Here is a 6,000-nt window from a genome sequence, read left to right on the forward strand (position 1 = left end):
TTATTACACACACAATCAAACAGAACTCAAAGTGATGTTATGAATTGTACGAGATCTGAACCCCAAAGCACGACTCTGGACCACAGGTTATAGTGAAAAAACACAAGTCTTTTAATGTTCAAATGTGGGAAGTTGGTGAAGGTGATGAGGGGTGGGGCGAAGTCCCGGGATCACGTCGTGGCTTGTGTAGTCACCGGTGAAGACGAGGGTGATGGCGGCATGGTGTGACGTCAGCCGCGGAACAATGGCGGCGTGGTGGTTCGGCGTGGAGGACTCTGTCGACTTCAGCGTATTCCCTTGTGGAGGAGACACTGGAGAGCAGGCGGTGAGGAAGCAAAGTACAAACTGCTAGGCAAGCACAGCAATCTGGGTTGAGTGGAAAAAGACACAGAGGTGAGCCAGGAGGAGAACAACCACGTATACTGAAGCAACGATCTGGCAGCAAGCAGGAGGGAATCCAGAGGCTAAACAGGTGGTTGATTGCCGAGGCGATTCACCTGGCTGCTGCCTGTAGAGAGAGACCACGCCCACAAACACACACACAGGACAGACGGGGAGAGACAAAGGAGGAGCAATACAGACAGGGGAAACAACACAGACACCAGGAAGAAGGCAGGGCTGCCATGATAGGATCATGACAAGTGACACATGAATGTCTTATTTTGTCTGACCAACAGTCCGGATTTCAAAATTACATAGTTTACGGCAATTAGTCTGATTCCCAACTCGTCAATTACTAACACTAGAATCAACTTGTCTAACAATAGAAAATAGAAAACGTAATAAAAATGTTCACATTTGAGAAACAATAAAATGTTTCAGGGGTTTTTTTTGCACTGGAAATGACTGTAGCTTAGTAATCAAAACAGGCTCTGATTAATTTTTGATAACTGGCAAGTCAATTAACTGATTACCTGACTAATTGGTTCAGCTAATTCTTATATACTGCTGGGTTTTTACGTTCTTATATTGATTTAACTATCCCCTTTAATTGGCTGGAGTAAATATAAAGAAAACTATTTCCCTCCAAAGTTTACTTGAGTAGAAGTTTATATAGTGTCATGAAATGGAAATGCATAAAGAACAGGTACGTCAAATTTACATGAGTAATTGTAGTTCAAATCAGGATTGAGTTTATTGCCAGGGTCTTTTCACATACAAGGAATCTTCTACACATAGTAGGAAATACGCACGCACGCACGCACACATGGTTACGTTACAGCTCATTTAGATTATAACTTATAGTTTTTAACAACAACACTGTGACCTTTCTACCTTTCGTGCGGATCCAAAAAAGGAAAAGACGCTTTCATCCTCTTTTCATCGTTACTAGTTCATGTTCGCTAAACTGCTACTGGCATCTTTCAAGGTGAAACATTTTCTTGTTACTCAAAGCACGGGTAGTGAATCAATCAGCACACCTTCAATGTCAATATGACATCTTTGACCATTCTGTAAGATCTTCCTGTGCTTAAATTGCAAACTGGACATTTTATTTCCTCACTTGGAGGAAAAAAGTGCTGCGGCCGCAAATGTAGAAAGATAAAAGCAGTTCTTTGAGTCGAGGAGCAGTCACAAAGTATGGAAATCATAACGATAGTATTATAAACACAAATGAAAAATCAACAATAAAAACTGCATTTAGATAAAAGAGTCGTGCAGTTTGTGCAGAAACACTGCCGAGGGAATGTGGACAAGGTCATAACATCACGTCTAAAGAACTGTGCTTGTGCAGAAGCACAGTATGTATACTGTGATTATTTACTGAGTTAAAGTCCACCACTGAGTGTCAGGACATTCAGATAAGAGGGGGAAAAGAGGCCAAAATTGGAAAACAAACAACGTAACAGACAAGAGACAGTTCTGCAGTCATTAAAAGAAATTTGAAAATCCTCGATTACATCCCGATTCATGCCATGCCAGTTTTAATATTTTCATCTTTAGACTCATTCTCATCCCCTCTTTGATGCAACACTAAATAAGCATAATTACACAGGCTATAAAGCAATTAATTAATAAGCGAATTAATTTCAAATCCGTCTGTGGTGTAAGGGTTAATTATCAGGCATAAATAACGACAGCCCACGCAGTCCTGTCTTGTCTGCGGATGAGGAGCAGAATCGTTACTGTGGATTTGTCTGTCCTCTGTTTGTCCTCAGCGGGAGCTCTCATGTTCGCTGCCGTGTCGCTACAACTGAACATCGGCAGCATCTGTTTTGTTTCAACACATTTGAACTGAGGTGAGGTGTTTGATCAAAAAGATCTCCTCAGATCACTTCAACTGCTGTAAATAAACGAAATCCAAATAAAGCAAGCGTTATTTCAAAGCTTTATATTAATCAGGGATCAAATACTGTCATAACCCAGACACTCACTGATAACTAGCCCTCTTTGTCATCGTCAGCATTTCTACAATACGTGTCGTATCACACTCAGATTACCTGTAAATAAGCTGATTTTCATGTCTGGAGGTGGAGCAGACAGTAGTGCCGTTAAAGTCGGGCAAGAAAGCTGCCAAGTCAGAGACCAACTGTTCATGGCGGTGTTTCAACATTTGCAAGAGCGAAACCACTGGATATTTTATACGAGACGCCAAGACCGTTTTCAACCATGTTTGTGGCCACACAACTAGGTATTTAAAGCCAAAACATGACCTTTCCCTTACCCATCAAGTTGTTTTTTGTGCCTAAACCTTAGCAGAACTTAAGTCAAGTGTTGTCACAACATAAAGTTTGCACACACCCATATGCAAATGTTATATATGCAGATATACTGTATACTGTAAACCACATATGACACCTTTTGAAAACTGGAACAATTTTGTTTCTTAAAATGACATATTTGGGCATTTATGTCCCATATAACATGTACATAGGGCCTATTTGTATACATTTGTACTTTCCTCTCCTTCTTTGCAATTTCAACAGAGAAAAAAAGGTTTATTTAGATACCAAATGTATGATTTACATCTCAAATAAATTTCCACCCCAAAAGAAGAATAAGAATTAAATAATTAAACTTTGATTTAGTAGACTTCCACAGTGCATTGGATTACTGAAAGCTGTTGAAAGAGGTACTTGTTGTTATTTGCGAAACTAGCAAATAACGACGCTAAACTCAGAATTTTGGGTCATTTTGTTTATTATGTATCTGTTTAGAGTTATATTTGTCTCTTTCTGTGTTTTCAGTGATCAGTCTGGTTCGAACAATTTGCATTTTTGTGCGTTTTGCCTCCAAAATAACCCTCAGTGCAGGACTCTCTACAACCTAGAAGCATGAATGACCATTCAAACAGTAGTCCTCTCAGCCATCTGACTGCCGTGTACTGTCAACTCAAGGTCTGTCTGTTCAGTATATTAAGTCCTCAATTAGCCTAATAATCTTTTGTCATCACAGTCTTGCAAAACAAACCTCGAGTATCTCAGAAGAAAAAGCCCAAAGTAAACTCAGGCTGCACTAAAACACTCACTCACTTAATTTAGTCTGAGATGAGGACTACTGGGAACAAGAGGCTTCTCTCTTGGAAGTTAGACAAGAGTGTTTGTCCATCGCCTTAATCTGCGATGTCAGACTGATACATGGCTCCACTCAGAGTCAAGGTGGGGAGGACAAACTGATCAAGTCTGAAGGGGATCTTGAAGCTCCGGCTATTGTATCACTATCAGAGAGTAAGTGGTGAGAGTGGGTGTCTGTCTGCTGGAGTGGATGGTGTGTTGGCAGCGGACCTGATGAGCGTCCTACCCTTCACTGGCGGAGCAATAATTGAGAAAATAACAGTAGATCAGTCAAGCGTTTTCCACTGGAAATGAGGAGATGATGCACAGCCTTTTGGCTCGTTGCCACATTCTCGTTTTGTTCTGTTTTACACACACACTCCCATCTGACAGAGTTGCATATACGTCCTATGAAAAACATGTACGCGCTGAGCCAATCAGAGCGGCCTTCACTGGCAGTGCTTATGAGCCAGGATCAGCTGGAGCACATCTGTGTTTGTTGGTAGAACTGGGTGTTTTCACCTCAGAGCACTGGTGTGATGACAGTAGGGAGAGGTTTTAAGTTTTCTGCATGCTTCAAATCAAACCCGAAGACCTGGGATTGCAGATACACACACCACTCTCTCCAAAACAGCCAATTCTAACTGAGAATGTGTCCAATTAAAAGTTAAAAATGGCACTGGCGAAGGGGTGGAGACCAAAAATCTGGAGAAACAGCACTAAATGGGTGAAATCATGGATATTAACGACACATGCTCAAGGGGCTTTTTCTTTCTTTATCCGTTTCTCCTTTGGTGTGCTAATTCGTTTCGCTGAACAACCAATCAGAATGATTTCTCTCACTGACAAGCTCTGCAGCCGATACTGTGCTCAGTCGGCCAGAGAGCCAGGGCCATGAGTTTTGCAAGTGAAAGGCTGCAGAGTCAAAGTTAGCAATATTATGTGATATGCAATGTCTGGTTAGACTTTCAAATTAAAGCTCGTTGACCAACATTTCACATATTATAACATATAATGACTTTTGGACCATTATTAAAGTTGTCAAATGGCCACAGTTATGTTAGGTTTGGTTTACGCACAAAAACTACTTGGTAAGGTTCAGGAAAACGTTGTGTTAAAATAACTTAGGTGACAATAGTTACATAAGTGATGCAATTGAATCACAGAAGTTATGTGAAACCCATCACTCAGGTAACGCATGTAAAGTTAAAGGTGAACTGCTATGCTTTTTTTTTCCTTTCCCCGGTTTTTTAAATATGCTCATGTGCATGTCAAAAATCTTGAAAGATAATAGCACAAAGTCCCCACCAATGGAAGCTCCTCTCTCCCACAAAAAACACTGCTCCTGAAACGACCCATCAGTAGGCCCGCCTTTTATTCTGTGAATTTGTGACATCACACTACATCCCCACATCATACATTTGCATAATCTTTGTCTATATTCACGGCAGAAGTGAAGCTAACTGGAAGATGAAAACAGGACAGAATCAATTGGAGACACGGTGAGCGGTGCTGGCTCAGGCGTTTGTGAGCGGCCCAATAAGAAGAGACTGAGTAGAGACAGAGGGATGGGCCTTAAAGAGACAGGAGTGTTTCTGTTTTTTGAGCATTAGCTCATGCACAACTGTTCTTGTAGTAAGCCAAAATAGAATTATGAATCTGAAAATGAGCAGAAAATGTCTCCGTTAACTTTATCAACTAACACAAATTTTAAAACAAATCATTTTTAATTCTTGGTCACAAACAGCACACTACTCTGGTTTCCAGAGGGAAAGTCCAGTGAATGACCCCTGACTTTTCCTGCCCTTTATAGTACAGCACTAGAGGGACGCTTCAAGGAGTGACACTAGAGAGGCAACTACAACAACACAGATGCCATGACATTCTGAGTCTGGTGTGTGACTGGCCTAAAGTGTTTGGAACTGCCTCCAGTTGCCACATTTGAAGTCAATTCAGGACACTCTCTCTGATAGTGATACAGCTGGAGCCTTTAGGCTGTCCTTCAGAACTGATCAGCTTGTCCGACCCACCTTAACTTCACAGACTTTAACCCCTGGACGAACACTTCTCTCTAACTTCTGAGGGGGAAGCCTCTTGTCGTCAGTAGTCCTCAATTCAGGGAAAATGCAGTGACCAGGTGCTTCACTTCAGTCTGAGTTTACTTTGGACTTTTTATCTGATAGACTTGTAGCAGTTCCATCGATTAAGTCTTGCTATCTTTCTTTGTTTCAGGCTTATTTTCACAATCCCTCTGGACTAATTGCAGGTGATTCAGATCAGCCCTGAATCACTGAGAACTTCATCCTCTAAGATTGCCAGCCAGAAGCTCTGGTCTGTTTAGGCCCTATCAAGGTTTCTTGGCTGTCCAACCTCATTATAGTGAGGAAGCTGTGTTTATTATTGAATGCTTTGAAACTAAAAGCCCCTATACCCCTGAAGAGGCATTTGTTTATTGGTTTATTATCCAAGTATCTGACATTGGGCATCCCCTCTAGATTTACATGTT

The sequence above is a fragment of the Sparus aurata genome, chromosome 13 (assembly GCF_900880675.1).
Source record: "Sparus aurata chromosome 13, fSpaAur1.1, whole genome shotgun sequence".
NCBI classification, from domain to species: domain Eukaryota; kingdom Metazoa; phylum Chordata; class Actinopteri; order Spariformes; family Sparidae; genus Sparus; species Sparus aurata.